Source organism: Pipistrellus hanaki (genome assembly GCF_964339955.1).
Source record: "Pipistrellus hanaki genome assembly, chromosome: 7".
NCBI lineage: Eukaryota > Metazoa > Chordata > Mammalia > Chiroptera > Vespertilionidae > Pipistrellus > Pipistrellus hanaki.
This window is the reverse complement of record NC_140509.1, coordinates 19,962,385-19,982,100: the sequence shown is the minus strand read 5'-3', so window position 1 is coordinate 19,982,100 and position 19,716 is coordinate 19,962,385. Positions and strand designations below refer to the sequence as shown.

General features: G+C 43.2%; 1 protein-coding gene across 1 annotated transcript in view; it reads left to right on the top strand.

Annotated features, from left to right (window-relative positions):
• The first annotated feature begins 302 nt into the window (after positions 1 to 302).
• ELOVL5 (ELOVL fatty acid elongase 5) overlaps positions 303 to 19,716 on the top strand; it is a 78,616-nt gene continuing 59,202 nt past the window's right edge. The window contains exon 1 of the mRNA XM_084889474.1: positions 303 to 1,258. The gene's annotated coding sequence lies outside the window, so the exon portion shown is untranslated. The remainder of the gene's footprint in view (positions 1,259 to 19,716) is intronic.

Sequence of the window (19,716 nt, the reverse complement as noted above, 5' to 3'; positions counted from 1 at the left end):
ATTTTTTTTTTTTATTTCTAACACCTAGCATAGTATCTAACAAACTAAAGTCACTCGGTGTTTGTGGAGTCAAATGGCAATTGCGTGCTAAAAACCTCATTTGTGTATGTTTAAATGATCTGATTTGTATATAGTCTGTACACCTGCTTTCCTACTGCAAAGGCCCAGTGTCTGAAACACAGCTGGCACACAATAATCATTACATTGCAGATGTAAAAAAACAAAACAACTGTCTACATTAAATGCTTAACTAAGTTGGATCCAAGGACATGGAGAAGCAGAAATATAGCAAGAGGGCACAGGGAGAAAGACTTTTATTTCTGGGACTTAATATGGCAAAAGTGTGGGATACTACTAGGATAATAAAAAACCTCCAATTTTCCAAATATCAGTGAAAAACAGCAAGGATCTGTTTGTGCCCTGAGCACAGAGCATTTTGTCTTAAGTGTTTCAATTTCCATAGCTGGAAAGATGTCATGGTTCTTCCTTTTACAAATCTTTGGGGGTAATTTGTGGCGTAGAAATGGCATCAGAATCCCTGAGGGGGGGAGGGGGAATCAGGGTACATCTATCCACAAGGGAGTGAAGCTATAAACACCCAGTTCTAAGTGGTTTTGGTTATTGCCTTATCTTGCTCAACTGCAGACCTGAATTGCGGTGGTCTCCGATAGCATGTAACCCTTTCAGCTACAACCAAGGAGAACCAGATCCCCTTTCAGAACCGGTACAAGGGATGGCTGCGAGAGGGGGGGTTTCTGTGGTCCGAACGCGACCACCCAACCATGCCACGCCTGGCATGGAGTGCGCATCGAGAGTTCAGGGCATCGAGAACCTCCCAGCCGCTATTGCGCAGGCTCTGCGTCCCACGCAGGCTTATGAGGAAGAAAAGGGATAAAAAATCGCCTCGAGACACGTGAACCAGAGGGGACCGACCTGGCCCCGGGCTCCCCCGCGGGGCTGCACAGTCTGGAATTTACAATCACGAAAGTTCTATTGTCTCCCGATTGGCTCCGGGGCCGCATGACATCATAGCGCTTGATTCCGCCGCGGGGCTCCGATTGGCTGGCCGCGCCATTGTGACGTCACGGTCAGCCCACGCTCCGATGGTAGATACCCGGCGCCTTCCTCTTCCCATCGCCGCGGTCCGGGCGAGCGGAGCCTCCCTCCCACGTCGTCCCCGGCTTCGGGCTGCCACGGGCGCTCCCGCCGCCGCCTCCCCGCCGCTTCTCCGAGCTGCCGTGGCGCCTGGAGCGCAGAGGTAAGCCGGCCGCTCCGGGAAACTTCGCCCGGGGCCGCCTCTCGGCCATGACACCCGCGCGAGCTGGCGGCGGCCGGGACGAGAGGGCTGCGAGCCGCCGTTAGGTCCCGAACCGGGGGCGGAGGGACAGCTGCCGGCGCGGCCCGCGCTCCGCCGGGGGGAAGTAGGGGGGGGGGGACTTAGGCGCCCGCGGCCGCCAGCCCGGCCGGCTCCGGGGGGCCCCAGCCCGCCCCCCCCCCCAGGACGGACGGCGGGCGCCTCGGGGGGTTCCCCGGGGCCCGGGCTCACCTGCTCCGCGCGGGGAAGCAGCCGGCGGGCAGTTTTGTGCACTTAGAGGCGCCGCGGGCACACACACGCTGTGCCCAGCTTGGAGGCGGGATGGATGGATGGGTTGGTGCGCTCCGATCCGCCCGCCCCGGTCGGGGATGAACTCGCGGGAGGGAGGGAGGGAGGTCCAGGGAGGCGCCTTCGGAAATGGAGAGCTTTCTTTGGGGGAAGGACAAAACCTGGGTGAGTGCGGAGAGTCTTCAGGGATCGGGGATCGCCAGTCTGATGGGCACCGAGTCCCAGGGCGTGCCCGCCTTCGCCCCGCGCGGAGCGGGCAGCGCCAGTGCCGGGGACTCTCCTGTCTTGCGTCTGCCCCCACCCCCTCGTGGAGGAAAAAGCCTGCTAGCCCCGGACCACTTGGGTGTTTATTAAAACCAGATCATTCGGGGAGGGATGAGGCCGGTGCGAAAGCGAGGGGGGCGGGGACTCAAGAGGCACCGGGCGGCCCTGTAAGGAGTTGGGCCGCTGGAGAGGCGGGAGCGGGCGGCGAGGAGGGTGGCGCGCGGCCCGGGAGTGGCTCTGGGCCGTGGTGGGGGAAGCCCTTGGGTAACGTCTATTGCGAATTGTAAGTAAGATTCACCAGTCTTGCTTCCCGGACTCCCCCTTGTCCACCCGCCCTCCTTGGTGGGGGGTGGTGGGAGGGAGTCATGCCTGGAGCAAGAGTTGTTCTTTCAAATTGTATCCTGCATCCGTTCTGTCCTATTGCACTTTTAGGGGTGGTGGTTTCCCCTCCCCACGGTCCTCGGGCAGCTTATCTTCCAGCTTCTTGGTTGCAAATTTAAAGAATGCGTTTGGCCAACTTTGGGGTGGGGGGTGCGTATGGATGAATCCCGTGCATGACGCATGAGCTGGGCTGGGGAGCCGGCGGGAGAATGGTGCGGAGCCAGCAGCTTTAATTCTTTCATAGCGGGATCCGCGGCAGGAAGTGCTTTATAGGGTTGCACGGAAGAGCTGGTGTTGCTTGGTTAGGCTGTGTAACTGTTCCCCTGATCGCTCGGTAGATAACCTGTTGGTTTGCACTTGTTTTTTTCTCGACCGTCTCAGCCAACAAGCAGCATTTGGTGCAGAATCTACAGATACGCACGCGGCCGGTTCTGCGCTCCACGCCTGGGGAGAAACTTTTACTTTCCATCTGTGGGAGGTGGGGAGGTGGATTTTGGTCAGCTTTGCACTGCCTCGGAGTCTCCAGGAAAGCTCCACACATGAAAGAGAAATGCCACTCGTGTCCCTTTGAGATTCCTACCCCCAGGTTATAACCTGTCGCTGCCAGGAATTTTTCCTGCGGTGTTTTCTCTTGCATTTCCTTTCCTTTTCCATTTCTAACGGAAGGCAAAAGGGAAAATGATTACAGATGACTAATTTTATGGAATATAGAGGACTTTGCTGAGAAATTTGATAGTCAGATTTTTAAGAAGAAAAAAGAAAACCTCCTAACTTCAGACTATCCTCATCCCCAATTCAGCTTCCTTCTCTGCCTCTAAATGGGGTGTCATATTACAGAATTGTTGATTTCAAGAGATGATAAGAGAAAGAGCCTAACGTGGGTCTGCCAAATGTTACCTTCTCCACTTATTTTTATTCCTTGGGGAAGGGGAAAGTGAGGTTTATGGGATGTAGACATCCGAGAATCTCAAATAACTGGGAAAATATTCAAAACTAGGTTTTTCATGAACACTAATTTCATTATTGCTGTGAAGTCACTTTTGGAAATGAGGTAAGTTATCTCATTCCCTGCGATGAATAGAGGTTTGTTTTTTTTTTATTAGAGACCTTGATTTTTGGATGTTTGACATTTTCAAGGATCTTTCAGGAATTTTTTTTTTTTTTCATCACCACCTGGTTTGCTCTCAGTATAATTATTGGTTGCCCTCTTGCTGCTATAGATGAGTATATCAATCCTTAGATATCTTATTTCCCACTTGAACTATACAAGTCAAGGTAAACCTGGTAACCTTCCTTTAGGGTAACTCTGAGGCCTAAGTAGATAATAAAGAGGTCAAGTAATGATTTTACTTCTTTCTTACTCTGCCATTCTTCCTCTCCCCCGAGAAATTTCTTAATCATTTTGAATTTGAGTTCCTCCTCTGTTGCCTACCAACTCTTCTGTTCCTGATTGGATAATCTTTCCATTAGTTATCCATAACTAAGTTTTTACATGCATTCAGTTTCAGATAATTTTGATGTGAGTACCTTCCTTTAAATAGTTGATTTCAATACATAATTCTTATGCCATCCTGTTAAAAGTGTTATCCCTACCCCCTTTTAAAGAATGAGAACTAAGGCCTAGAAGTGCCAAGTGATTTTTCCAAATTCACATCTCTCTCTCTCTCACTCTCTCACTCTTATTATACCTACCTGCTCCTTTGTCTATCCTTGGACTCCTAGGATTTGTTCAGTGGGCTATGTGCCATTTATATAACTCTGTTACTCTGTAACTTAAAAATCTAACCCCATGTTTAAAGGACCATCTTCAAGCCATCCAAGATTAAGAACTTGTCATCATTCAAATCTGCCTAAAATCTGTTCCCTTCCTTTTAGCCCATATTTTATTCATTAACTTGTCAGTTACTGAATATGGTGTGTGTGTGTGTGTGTGTGATTGTGAGAGAGAGAGAGAGAGAGAGAGAGAGAGAGAGAGAGAGAGAGAGAGAGAGAGAGATTGATTGATTGATTGCGGGAGAGGTTGTATACAAGTTGACTTCAAAGGGCTTTCTGAAATAGTTTACACTTTAATCCTGCTATACCCACACCTTATCTGCACCTTGGGCTGAAAGGAGGTCAGAAGCAGATTTCTGGAGGACTTGTCTAACTATGCCTGATAAAGCATTGTGACAGAGCTATCCATATTAGACACATCAGTGCCTCATACTCTTGAATTGGTTAGGGTGATTTTGTGCAGGAGACAGGAAACCCAATTCAAATGGGCTTAAATGAGCACCTGACTCAAAAAGTCCTAATGGCAGAACTTTTTCTTATTTCTCTGAAGTGTTCTCCAATGTTGTTATAGTCATAGTCTGATTTTGCAAGATGACTTTCAACAACAGTTTAGACCCTCCTGTTACCATATTCTTATGTGGGAACTACCTTCCACTTTCAAAGAAGGTCCTTGACTTAGGCCTTGTTTACCTAAAGAGATTAATAACTAGAAAAAGATAAATATGATAACCTGGGATTATCATCCCAGAACTGAGGAAGTGGATTTAAATATCACCTTGCCATAGGCATTTAGCTCTGTGGATAGAGTGTTGGCTTTCAAACTAAAAGGTCCCAAGTTTGATTCTGGCCAAGGGCACATGCCTGGGTTGCAGGCTCTATCTGCTCCCCAGTGGGGAGTGTGCAGGAGGCAGCCAATCAGTGATTCTCTCTCATCATTGATGTTTCTCTCTATCTCTTTCCCTTCCTCTTTGAAATCAATAAAATTATATTTATATATTGCAACTGAAGTAACATGAGGATTTTGGAAGGCATAGTTGTTGAAGGTAGGATGCCTCACCCTTGTAGAGAACCTAGCTGCCATGGTTTCTTGTTCCAACTTGCCACCAACCATAAGAAAATCAACTCTGGGCATTGGCCTCTTTCTCTTTAAAAATACAACATTTAAACTAAGGTGATTTCCAAGGTCCTTTCAAAAGTAAATTTTTTCTTTTCCCTTTTTCTAAGAGCAAATCCTTTGTTTCTGTTTGACCAAGGATAGGAAATGAAAGTTGAGATCACTCAGGTCTTAGAAAGGTAGATGTCAAAATCACTACAGTTTTCTCTTTAAGTGATCAAATATAACCTTGGGAGATGTTTTGGCCTAGCAAAGTGAATTGTTTAGGAAGATAAACCTTGCCTCATTTTGAATTACTGTAATAGAAACTCCCAACCATCCATTTATACCCCCAACCCCAATTTCAACCCACAAATTTTATTATTACTAAACTATTTGGTTCCTACTGGCCTCCCACTGGCATGTTTTGTCCATGGGAAAACTTTTATTTGACTTGTAGGCATTCACTTTTGGACTTGTGAGCCTGGGGGTGAAATATTCGTGCATGGTGAGTGTTCAGCAAAACCCAATTCCCACCCTTCCTCGTCCTCCTCCCCCGTCATTACTGTTTGAAGTACAGCTGTGTGTAATGTGTTTAGTAGTTCTTATATCTTAAGTTAGACTTGCATCGTCTTGCTAACTGGGATTTAGGAAATAGTTGTTTTCTTTTCAGTTTTTAGTACCAGTAATGCCACCTTTTCTCTTTTAGGGGAATAACCATTTCTTGAAACATAACTGTAATTTCTAACGATAATCCTTATCCTGGGTTAGCACCCTATTGTTAGCACATGCTGGTTACAGGTTTCATCTCTATTAAGTTCTACCTTTGCCCTTTCCTTTCCCCATTGTCAACAACTTCACCCTGTCAGAAAGAATCTTTTATAAGCCAATACTAAACAGACCTCATAAAGTCATGTTGGAGAATTGGCCTTTTTTTTTTATGAGTTAGTCTGACCCCCAGATTACCTATTCCCCTTTTTCTTGGTTCAGCAAACAGTACTACAAAGTAATTGTTATGATTTTTTTCCCCCAAAGAATAGTTCTCATGATACCAAATTCAGTAATTACTAATTTGCTTCCCTGGGGGGTTGGCAGTGTGGTGTCTGTCCCTAGAGGTAGTGTTCAGGGTACCTCTGCTTCAATCTTTGGCAGAAGAAAGAAATTACTTTAATATTTAAATTACTTAAATACTTAAATTTGACATCTCCATCTTGCCAATTTGTGAGCTGATACATGCCTCTGTAAAAATTTGAGTTTACTTTTTATGAAAATTCTGAATATTTATCTCTTCTGTGGATCGGAGGTTCATTGATAAGAACATCTACTGTGCTATTTATTATTTTTACTGTTAATTATTTTTTAATTTAAGCTGTAGGAAGCGGATTGAAGAAAGTGTCTTTCAGGTTAGCAGCTACACATCTGGATAGGGTTCCAAATCTGCCACCTATGGCTCTGTTGGCTCTGGCAAGAAGTTATTCCGTCTCTTTCAGACTTCTCTGTAGAACTTGGAAGTGATTTACCTGTGCCTACTATGGAGGCTATTCAAACCATCAGTATTACACATGAAAGTTATCTAAGGAACTGACTTAATTTGATGATCATGGATTGATCCCTCTATTGTATAGGATGTTCACTGAAGCATTGTCCATAACAGTAAAAGATCAAAAGAGTAGAGTAAATGTCCTAAAGAAAAGTAAATTACACAACAGCTGGGCAATGGAATACTTTGCAATTTATGAGAAGAATGAGGCTGATCTGTGGGTACTGAATACAGCTGCTCAATACCACATACCGGGCACTTTTCTAAGGTCCTCTCTCTATATGTTTATTTTGGCCTCACAAACCCCCTGAGGTAGATACCCCAGTTTAGCAGATGAAGAAACTAAGGCACAGAAAGGTTAAGTGACTTGTTCCAGGGTCTACAGCCAGCAGATAGCAGAGTCTGCTCTTTACCACCGTGGCATGCTGCACGCGGTTAGACCTAAACAGTAATCTTTGCCTTTGCAGCTTTTGATACAGAACTAGAGGAAATGAAGCTGAGCTTCATTTCTCATTACTCATCATTACATTCTAGAGGTTCACAATATATTCAATATGGAACTTTTGACAGTAACTAACCGTTAGGAAAAAGTAAGCTAATAGGGGAATAACCTTTATGATCGGTCCTTGAAAAGGTGACCTTTTTGTTTTTTCCCCTGACTCCTTTTTTAGAGATTTTGCACTTAAGCCCTTTTGGTATAATCAGAAGTGCAAACACAGAAGAGCTCTATAATTATTGGTGTAAGAAATCAGTGTTCAAAGCCCAGTTAACAATTGGCTGGACTAGCATGACTGGCCAAGGACATCTGGCATCGGTTTCTTTCCTGGCCTCACTGGGTTTGATTTACAGAGTGGTAAAACCTGAAAGGTGTGGCCTGGGAGGGACGGGCACCCAAATCCTCTAGAGAGCCTCTGTCTTCAGACCGACTGATTTCACTTGGGTGGAGGTGTAAGTCATGTGTATTTTGAAAACATCTACTAGGTCATCTGACACAGGTCCCACTAAGGGCCACTTGCTCAGACTGAAGATAGACATGTTTCCCACCACCTTCAGTTCTCTTGGGTTATTAGACTCTGTTTTTATTTTATTTCTCGGTGTAGTCTCAGGTCTGACAGCATTATATTGGCTCTAAGTACCATAATTCCTGAAATAAGAGAATCACAAAATGCACAGAATGGCTTATATATTAACATGGAATATGACAGGTGATTAAAAAAAAAAAAAAACTTCTATAGACACATATAGGAAAGAGGTGAATAAATAATTATTAGGTTGTGCTTGCTTTTAAAAATGCTCAGTGGTTGAGCCTTGACCTATGAACCTGGAGATTGTGGTTCGATTCCCAGTCAGGCACGTGCCCAGTTTGCTAGCTTGATCCCTAATATGGGACATGCAGGAGGCAGCCGATCAGTGATTCTCTCTCATCATTGATGTTTCTATCTCTCTCCCTCTCCCTTACTTTCTGAAATAAATAAATGAATATTTTTTTTTAAATGCCACATTTGTAACAGGCCTTTTTTTTTTTATTATTATTTTTAACACATTTAACTCTGCCTCTCCCTCTCCTCATTCACCCCACACTCAACATAAAATGTAGATGTTTAGATTCAGATTTTAAAAGAAATGTGTTTTTATGTCACATGCTTTATTTATATTCCACATGCTTGAATTTATGTTTCTCCACCCTCTTTTACAATAATTTCTGCCAAGGCAACAACACTGTCTTTTATATATTTTGTACAAATGAGCCTGAGGAACATATGTATTTTGAATATTCAGGTAATCACATCAGCTAAGAGATGGCAATCAGATAAGAATTACTAACTGCGTATAGCAGAAAATGTTGCTTAAAAGCCTCTTAAATGTTGCTCTCCCAGCTATCTGTAATTACAGCCTAATTTAATGCTAGGAATATGATTGAAGTGGAGCTCAGCCTCTTTCAGGTCTTCAAGGGACCCGGTAGAGGCATGCTTGGGATCTTGAAGCCCATGACCAGTGCTTTGGCATTGACTGTCTTCTCTGTACGTATGCTTCAACCAAGAAGATGGTTGGTTGCCCTGTGAAACAAGTCAGAGTTTCTCCAAAGGACCCCCTCCTGCAAAAAGGTATCTCAGGACTTCCCTGTTCCCAAGAGAATGCTGTAAATACTGTGTTTCATTTTTCAGAGCAGCTCTTTTTGTTCACTTGGCAAGGAATAGTGGGTTTGGAATAGGCTCAGTGACCCCAAAGGAAGTTGAGTGCATTGCACAGTGGGGGAGGTGCTTTTCTCTGAGCCCTGGCACAGTGCTTCATGCTTGAGTTTCCTATCTTTTTAAGAAATAGGACTGGCATATTTTATTTTATTTTTTTTTCTTTTAAATTGTTTTCTTTTCTTTCTTTTTAAAAAATTTTTCCTCTTTTTCCAGGGCAGCAGGTGGGGGTTTGGGGGTGGAGAGTGGGAATGGGATTGGCATATTTTAAAGGGCTTTCTAGAATTTAAGATTTAGTTGAATAGTATGCAAGGTACTGTTGGAAGACCTATTTCTTTCCCTTTTTTTAATTTAAGATTTTTATTGTTTAAAGTATTACAAAGGTCTCCTCTTTCCCCCATTGACCACTCTCCAGCTGCCCCCAACTCCCAGCACATGCCTTCATCTCCCTTTCCTCTACCCCCTCTCCCATCTGTGTCCATTGGTTATAATTATATGCATGTATATAAGTCCTTTGGTTGATCTCTTACCCCCTCACTCCCCGCCTTCCCTCATAGTTGGACAGTCTGTTCGGTGCTTCTAAGACTCTGGTTCTACTTTTGTTCATCAGTTTATGTTGTTCATTGTATTCCACAAATGAGTGAGATCATGTGATTTTTATCTTTCTCTGACTGGCATATTTCGTTTAGCATAATGCTCTCCAGGACCATCCATGCTGTTGCAAATGGTAAGAATTCTTTCATTTTTACAGCAGCGTAGTATTCCATTGTGTAGATGTACCACAGTTTTCTAATCCACTCATCTGCTGATGGGCATTTAGGCTGTTTCCAAATCTTAGCTATTGTAAATTGTGCTGCTATGAACATAGTGGTACATATATCCTTTCTGATTGATGTTTCTAGTTTCTTGTGATATATTCCTAGAAGTGGGATCACTGGGTCAAATAGAAGTTCTATTATTAATTTTTTGAGGAAACATCATACTGTTCTTCACAGTGGCTGCACCAGTCTGCATTCCCATCAGCAGAGCATGAGGGTTCCTTTTTCTCTGCATCTTCCCCAGCACTTGTCATTTGTTGATTTGTAGATGATAGCCATTCTGACAGGTGTGAGATGGCACCTCATTGTTGTTTTGATTTGCATCTCTTGGACGATTAGTGACTTTAAGCACGTTTTCATATGTCTTGTGGCCTTCTTTATGTTTTCTTTCAAAAAGTGTCTTCTTAGGTACTTTGCCCATTTTTTTATTGGATTGTTTGTCTTCGTTTTGGTAAGTTCCCTATAAATTTTGGAGATTAAACCCTTATCGAAGATAACATTGGCAAATATGTCCCATGCAGTAGGCTTTCTTAATGGTTTCTTTCACTCTGCAGAAGCTTTTTATTTTGATATAATTCCATTTGTTTATTTTCTCCTTAGTTTCCATTGCCCTAGGAGATGTATCAGTAAAGATATTGCTACAACAGTTGTCTGCTATCTTGCTACCTATGGCTTCTTCTAGGATTTTTATGATTTCCCATCTTACATTTAAGTTCTTTATCTATTTTGAGTTTATTTTTGTGTATGGTGTAAGTTGGTGGTCTAGTTTCATTTTTTTTTTTTTTTTTTGCATGTATCTGTCCAATTTTTCCAACACCCTTTATTGAGGAGACTGTCTTGACTCCATTGTATGCTCTTGCCTCCTTTGTCAAACATTACTAGTAATTGAGCATAATGCTTGGGTCAATCTCTGGGTTCTCTGTTCTGTTCCATTGTTCTATATGTCTGTTCATGTACCAGTACCAGAAAGTTTTGAGAACAGTGGCTTTGTAGTAAAGCTTGATATCTGGTATTGTGATCCTTCCAACTTTGTTCTTCTTTCTCAGGATTGCTGCAGCTATTTGGGGTCTTTTTTTAATTCCAAATAAATTTTTGGAGAGTTTATTCTAGATCTGTGAAATATACCGTTGATATTTTAATGGGGATTGCATTGAACCTATAGATTGCTTTGGGTAGTATGGACATTTTAATGATGTTGATTCTTCCAATTCATGAACATGGTATATTCTTCCATTTGTTATTGTGGAAGACCGATTTCAATGGGTGACCTAGTTGGGTTCAAGTATCCGCCCACCCACCCACCCATTACCCATCTCAGATATTTATTTCTAACACTTCTTTCCTCTAAAACTCCAGTCTCATAACTTTCATCAGTGAGGTTCTCCTGGATGCCCTACAAATCTCTTTCTCCTGTTGGCCAACATGGTCAAGAGCACCACCATCCATCACTTTTCCCAAGCCATCAAGCCAGCAGCAGTACTCAGGTCCTTCTCTCTTCCATCATCCACACCCTTCTCCCACTGAACTCTCCACCTGTACTCATCACATGTTGTCCATTCACACTTCTCTGTCCCTCTCTGTCACCCCCTCCCCCTCCTACTGTCTGCTCCTAGAGGCATATCAGTCCCTTCCTTGATGATAGCAGTTTCTCCCTGCACCCTTCTGTTTCCCTGTGTTCTGGTCCCTGTGTTCTGTTGTCACAGTGGTCTTCTGACAGGTTAATAGGATCATTTCACTTCACTCTGTGAACTTCATTTACTCTCTCTTTGGGGCCATTCTTGATCCAGCTTCATTTCTTGCCACTTTCCCACCTGCACTTTTAACTCTGAGCACACCACAGACTTTATTTCCCCGAATGTACCTTGTCTTCTCCCATCTCTGTTCCACACGTATTTGGATGCTTCCTCATCAGTTGCTCCCACCAAAAACAAAAACTCAAAATCAAAGCAAAGTTAATGGGAAAAGTCCTGTTCTTCATAGGTCGAACATACCCTAGGACCTTTGATCCAACTTAGATGTTCTCCCCCTTCCTACTTATGTAGCCTGGTTCAGTACCTAACCTTCTTGTGCCTCAGTTTCATTTTTTCTTAAAGTGAAAATGACTAGTACTTTTCTCTTTGCTCAATGTCTGGCACGTTAATCTCTGCATTCTTGGTACCTATATACCATCTGGCATATAGTAGATATCTAGCAATTATTTGCATGTTTATCTCTCTAAATATGTACCTTTCAAGTGTAATCCATTCAGTAATCTGTGCTAACGGCTCTGTGAAGGTGAGTGTACTTTGATAGCCTGAGAATATATAAATATTTCATGAATGGGGAGTCCACCTGAGCCTGGTACTCTGGAAGGCCAGCTTCTCTGCCCAGTGTTGCAATTCTCCCCTCCAGAGTAGAGCAGCAACAGCCTTCAGGCCATACACATTGCTAGACACCCCACATGCCCAGGAGCAGAGGTGACTCATGCTTTTATTTTAAAGGCTCCTATTTGCATATTTCCTTGTAGAGCATTCAGCTAGACTATGCCAGTAGTACACCACACTGGTAGCACTTGCCCAAGCGAGGAAGAGCATGAACTTTTCCATGATATTTTGGTTGGCCACAACATTAAGTCCAGTTGGAAACAGACCGTATAGGTTGGACAGAGTCTACCTGCTTCATTCGACACGTGGTCACTAATTCATTGATTATTCACACTCCCTGTTAAGGGTTTCTGTGTGCGCTCTCTGCTAAGGAGCACGGATCTTGCAGTGACACTACAACTATTGGCAAAGAGATTATAATCCAGTTGAAGAGGTGAGATACGAACTTGAGTCAACAGATAATTATTGGTACTGTGGATATGATCATGTGTGTTGTACTTAGATTTGGCTGCAAGTGATGGAGATCTCAAAGTAATAATGGCTCCGGTAATGGGATCTTAAAACAAGGTTGACGTTTCTATCTCCTATAAAAGGCTAGGGAGGGGATGGTGGAAGGTCCAGAGCTGGTATGACCAACCATAGGCTCCTTCTAGCTCAATGTATGACAGGGTTAGAGTGTAGTGCCATCCTCCAGGCGGCAGGTGAGAGGAAGAGACAAAGTACAAAGTACAGAGGATTCATTCCTGTATTCTTTTAGGGGAAGTTCCCAGAAACTACCCGCTATACAATCCTGTATGTCTCCTTGGCCAAGACTTAAACATAAGGCTGGGAAATCTCATCTTGATTCTGGGTGGTTGTGAACAACTGAAAAGCCCTGTTACAGACTTGGACGTCAGCCACCAGTTTTTGCTATTGTAATAGTCCACCCACCACCCATGTGGAAGTTGGAGGACAGCTGCAAAAGCCCAGTTGCCAAGGAAGCACGGGGAGCACACCTAAATCAGATGGGGAGGTCAGGAAAGGTTGCCTGGAGAATAAGCAGGAATCTGGTGGAAAGAGGAAAGTTCAAGGAAAGGCTCTGAGGTGAAGGGGGCAGGAAGCTGGGGGTGGAAGGAGTATGTGAGGAACCAAAAGAAAGTCAATGAGGAAAAAAAACATAAGGAGGAAACAGACCCTGATCATATGGGTTCTAGGGGTCACATTGAGGACTTTGGACATTTTCCTAAGAGCCTTTAACTGGTTTTGACGAGGGGAGTAACCTGGAAAGATGCTTTCCAGGGGGTGGGTAGCAACACAAGACTGGAGGCAGGGACGATCCGTTAGGAAGGGAGAGTATTTATTAGTTGACATGAAAGTGGCCTTGGCTAGGTAGTGACTTTCAGGATCAAAAGAAGTGATTAAAAGTCCTCTCAATTCCAGAGAGCTTAAGACCTGGGGAAGAATTTAGCAATTGGTCAGCCTTCTCACTCCACAGATGATGAGGCCAAGGCTGAGATGGGACGTGGCTTGCCCAGGCTCATATAGCCGGCTGTAGAGCAGCACCAGAAACCGCTTTCCTGCCTAAACTCTTTCCTTGTTACTGCTAAATGTGCCAGTTTGGGGAAACGGCATTGTGGGCACTCAGAGAAGGCAGAGATACTGGGGGTGGGTGGCGTTGGAGCTGGGCCTTAAAAGGTAAGTGTGTATAATTTGGACAGGAGCGTGGAGGGGCCTGCTAGATAGAGCAGGCAGTGTGAGAATGGATGTGGAGGAGAAGCCCAGGGGGTCTCTGAGTTCTGCAGCTGGAGTACAGTAAGCACTAGGATGCATCAAGGAAGGTAATGCTACTGAAGGGAGAGCACCCTGGACTATCCGGTGGGCTCACGGTGATCACCAGGGTCCTGAAGTGTGGAAGAGGGAGGAAGAAGAGACTGGAAAGAAGGCAGCATGAAGAGACTTGGCCCAGAGTTGCTGACTTTGAAGGTGGACAGAGGGGCCATAAACCAAGAAAAGCAGGCAACTTCCAGAAGAGGCAAGGAAGAGGATTTTCCTGTAGGGCCTGCAAATAGGAGCACAAGCCCCCTGGCATCTTGATTTCAGTCCAGTGAGACTTGTTTGGGAATTCTGATCTGGACGTAAGATAAAGGTGTTTTCAGCTGCTGGTTTGTGGTAATTCGTTAGAGCAGCCTTAGAGAACTAATGCAGTGGTCAGTATTTGTTTGCAGAGTGAGTAAGAGCTGTGCTTTGAGACATCACAATGGCAGATTCGTTTACGAGTTGGATTGGATAGGAGGAAGTTCTCAAGGCCAAGAAGTCCCAAGAAGGCAAAGTTCTGGCAAAGAGGTGTTGAGGATGAGACTGGAGAGGGTTGGGTGGAGGTAGAAATGGGGGCCACTGACACTGCAGCACCCTCAACAGGACCGGAAACCTCAGTAGCCCTGTGTCCAGTACAGAGCGAGAGGTGGAGCGTGCGTGCTTTCAGGACTGGATTCCTGGGAAGGCTGTGGCGCTAGTCACAGAAATAAGGGAGTCAGAAGGCAGAGAAGGTTGTGAAGGGAGTGTGCTGAATTCAGTTTTTGACTTGTTGAGCTTGAGTTCAGAAGGACCACATGTATGTAGGTGGAGAGAGATTGGGATTGGAGATACGGGATTAGGTGTCATTGCTCATGATGTAGCTATACTCTTCCAATTTCTCCAGCAAAAAGACTTAGCAACCCTTTTCAATCCTTAATATTAAGAAGTTTTTCCTAGTGTTTCACCTAAATTACCTTTGCTGCCATTTGAATTCTGTACACTCTTTTAAAAAAATTTATTGATTGATTGATTTTTGAGAAACATTGATTTTGTTGTTCTACTTATTTATGCATTCATTGACTTTTTTCCTGTATGTGCCTTAACCAAAGATCAAACCCAAAACTTGGTGTATAGAGATAACATTCTAACCAAATGTGCTATCTGACCAGGGCAAATTCTGTATACCCTTAAAAATTATTATAATGAACAATACTAAATAAATAGCATATTTAAATAAACTAAATAACATAATTCTGTAACCCCATCCCTCCTTTGCATATTTTATCTTGTGTTGCAAGTCATGTTCCCAGAAGCCTGTCTGCCTCTGATTGGTCTCTGTCACCGAGCTGGCCAGTCAGGGTCCTATGCACCTCCCTCTCAGTCCTGACACGGTCAGGTCTCGCCCAGTGAGTCAGAGAGGATGGAGCCCTAAACAAAACTTGGCTTGTGCTGGGAAAAGGGAAATGGATGCTGTTTGCTCTAACACTTCCACATCTGTTTTTAAAATACCAATTTGCCATTAAACTATATATGGACTTGTTTTAGACATGGTTACATCCTGGAAGTTCTTGGTTTCTGAATTCCTTTGTTCTTCATAATAAACTTGGTTGTAATGATTGAAACTCTAGTCTATTTCTTGAGAAATGGGAGAGAAACTATTTTCAGAGCAACTGTGTAGAATGTATTGACTTCAGAGGTCCCCCCCCCCCCCCCGTGGCACCACATTGCCAGTCTGTTATGTTGTTTTATCTCTTTTTAGTCACTGCCCTTCTACTTGGTGGTATTATTGAAACTTGCAAGTGAAAAGATTATTTTTTTTTTTCTATTTTAATTCTCACCTGAGGACATGTTTAGAAGGAGGGAGGGAGGAAGAGAGGGAAAGGGTGGGGGGAGAGAAAGAGAGCTAGTGAGCTGTGAGAGAGAAACATTGTGCCTTCTGTTTGTGCCCCAACTGGAGATGGAACCCCTATCTCCCGACCCAAAATTAAACCAGCAACTTTTTGGTGCACAGGATGATGCTCAATCAACTGAGTCACTCCAGCTGGGCTTGAAAAGATTTTTTAATGAAAGACTATACTTTAAATAATTTTAAAGCCAATAGAGATATGCCGTAGGACTAATAAAGTCATGACTTCCATAAACTACACCTGACATTCACTTTCAGTTTCAATGAGTTGCTTATAGTTCCTTCTCCAGGAAAGGAAATAAGACTGAAACAAGAGATCCCATTCATTCTAACTTGACCAGCTAAGCTTTCTGTTCTCCTTTCCCTTTGATTTGATTAAAATAAGATTCATGTGTGCAGAATTCTGGGTTGTCATTTGCATCAATCAGTATCCCTGTAAGACAAAGCCCCCCAAACATCCCGAAAGCATACACTGAGTGTCACATGATTAAACCACGTGAAAAGGAGAGGGAGGAGGTGTTAGCCCTGTACGACAGAGCCCATTATTATATTTCAACTCTACTGTCTGTAGAGAGACCCTGCAGATGCCTCCTCTGTGTCAGTGACCACAAGGTGAGTGCTCTGAGGTCTGGTTTGAAAGCATCGGGTGTCTCCCTGACAGACGGGCCTGTGTAACGTACCTTTATAGTGAGTACATGTTAAGCTTCACACAGGATTTGTTCTCACTGACACAGCTCTCTTTCAAAGGAATTAGCTTCAAAACAGTCGTCCTCGGAGAGAGGGGAAATGTCCCTTAGTTATTTGGGAGGAGGCGGGAGTGTCATGTCATTTTCTCTCTCTTGTATTCATATTCATTCTGTCTTCTCTTTCACTGTCACGTTTGCTGACCTGATTTTCTTCCTCTGCTTTCCAGTGTCAGGGCCAACACCAGCAGCAGGCACCCCAGTTAGAGGAAGGAAGGAGGTGAACCCACAGGCCCCAGCCCCTGATGCTGGGTGTAGATAGTGAGTGCCTGGGGCTGCAGCCTGCAGGGGAAGCTGGCTTTTCGTCAGAGGAGGCTACCTGAGGAATTTTTAAGAAACTTTCTACACATTGTTAGTTAGCCAAATGAGTCAAAGAAACTGGGACCCGATGACAATTGGACAACTGAGACGATCGATGGCAAATGGAAAGTGTGGTTCCTAAGAGGTGCCTTGTTGTGGCAAGTTGAAATCAGGAATATGAATTTTTGACTTTGATTCTGAGCTCGCATGTTCTCTTTCTCTCTGTGTATAAGTAAGCAAACACTTCAGCTTTTGTGTAGGCTTGATGAGCGTGAACACATTTTCTCTGAAGTTCTACCTAATGTGAGTTAGCCACAGGAATCTTGTGTCTCATTATTTATGACTTAAAATTTTAGTTTTTGGTGATTAAATGTTTCCACAAGGAGTAGCCTCATTTGGGAAGAGGGAAGTGTCATGCTTTGACTAAAGGAGCTTTCAGAGTTTTTATGTTCAGTCTACGGCCATACCACCCTGAACGCGCCCGATCTCGTCAGAGTTTTTATGTTCATACTAGAGGCCTGATGCACACAAATTCGTGCAAGTGTAGGCCTTCCTTCCTCCAGCTGCCAGTAACAGCTTCCCTCCGGCGCTTGGGGGGAACAGGGCTGCTTCTGTCCTTTGGCCGCCGGCAGGCAACCGGGATCCGGGCTGCTTCCCTCCTCCGCCTGCCCGCAGACACCTGGAACATGGGCTGGTTTCCCTCCGGCCCTGGCTCTGTCAGGAAGGACTTCCAGAATGATGTCCAGAAGATGTCCGGTCTAATTAGCATATTAAACTCCCCCCCCCTTTTTTTTTTATTATAGGTAGTCATGGGAACAAAGCTCAACCTATTTCATTGTTGTTGAGTTTCTCGTAATAACATACTATATATAAGTTGAGTTTGTGGGGAACCTGGAAGAACTTAATTATTTCATAGAGTAAAATATTTCTTGTAAGTTTTGTTTGTTATTGTTATCTTGATTTCAAAATGACTATATATCAACACATTTCAAGGATTTAAGTGTTCATTTTTTAAACTCTACTCCAAGTAAAATTTAACTTCTAAAGTTAAATATCAAGACACTTCTTTTTGAAGTACTAGTATGTTTGGATATTTGCCTCTAAGTTAGGAAGCTAAATTTATAATGTATTTTTAGAAGTAAAACCCTATGGAGAGGAAGAATTCTGTACATAGTCTTTTTTGTTTGTTTGTTTGGTTTTTTTTTTTGGTTTTTTTTTTTAATGTAGCAGCTCTCAAACTTTTTAGTTTTAAGACAAAAATTGAGAACCTCAGCTTTTGTTTATGTGGATTGGTATTTTTATTAAAAATTGTGTATACATTATTTTAAAATAATAATTTTAAATAATACATCTAAAATAACTAGCCCATTATATGAGAACACAACCTATATGTTTATGAAAAATATATTATCTAAAAAAAAAATTGTGAAAACAGACATTGACATTTTGACCAATCTATTATGTATCTAGCTTAATCCTTCTATCTGCTTCTGCATTCAGTCTTTTGAGATCACATACCATGTAGCCCCTGGGACACTTTACAATGATGAGAGAGATGATACTGAAAAAAGAATCTCTTAGTAGTATTACAAAAATAGTGTTGATCTCATGGAACCTCTGAAAATAGTCCAAGGACCCCTGGTTGTCAAGGCTACACTTTGAGAACCTCTGTTCTAACCAGATTCTATTTATTGTATTTTTAAATAAGGACCACCATTCGGCTTAGCTATGAAAAAATCTTTTTTATTTTTCTTCTTTCTTTTTTCTTCTTTCTTCTATTGTCTTTTGTTTCCTTCTGCCTGAGTAAATATTTGATTTATGCCACAGGATCTCTAATTGCCACCTTCGTACTTAAAATTCATCAAGTGGCTGGTTTTGCCATTGTAACAAGTAAGAGTATTTGCAGGGTACCCTACATAGGTAGGATATTTAAGAGTAAACTCATATCTTCTAACAACACTGGTTATTTGCCTGGATGTTCTATTGGAGGACTGTAGTGATCTGTTTATAAAATAAAAATGCAAACCAGAAAGGAGTGAATGAGTACCAGACTGAGGTCTCGGCATAGCATAAACAGCATTTTAGATTTTTTTTTTTTTTAATCCCATTTTCTTTGCTGGCTATCCATTCTCTTTGGGCCTTCAGATTGGCTGTTTTTAAGAATAGTTTTAAAAATAGCTGCTTCCTTTTTTGTTCATGCCTGTTTGGTAAATACTCCTTGACCTTTTTTTATTGTTGATTTTGGGCAGTGCTTTGCTTTGATAAAATTTTGCTGCATCCTGTCCCATTCTCTGCCTTGTTCTATTTAACTATTTAACCTTTATAATTTCACTAGAGGCCCAGTGCATGAATTCGTGCATGGGTGGGGTCCCTTGGCCTGGCTGGCAATCAAGGCTGATTGGGGCTGCAGGGGGTTGGTTGGCTGCCCCAATCAGGCCCATCGGGGTCAGCTGGCTGAGGCGAGGGGCCATGGAGATTGGCCGATCTTGGGAGGTTGGCTGTGAGAAGTGCACTAACCAGCAGGGGGCAACTCTGGCATTGAGCGTCTGCCAGTGGTCAGTGCATGTTATAGCAACCAGTCAACTGGTCAGTCGGTTGGTTGCTTAGGCTTTTATATATATAGATATGTTACAAAAAGGTTCCTCTGGCCTTTTTTGTACAATGTCTGATCATATGGAGCTGTGCTTTAGAGATTAGTAGATACTCCCCTTTGGTTCATTCTAGGGAATTCTGTCAAGATGTTTAGGTTCTCAGGTTCTGTTATCTGAGTCAGGTACTAATATGCACTGAGCTGCTGTGTTTCTAGATACTGAGATTTTTCTAAGGGACATATTTCGCCCTGTCAAATATAATAGTCACTGGCTGTGGGTAGTTACTGAGCACTTGAAATGTGGTTCTTGCAACTGAGCTTTAGTTTAATTTTAATTAATTTACATTTCAATTAGTCTCATGTGGTTCCTGTCCCTGTTA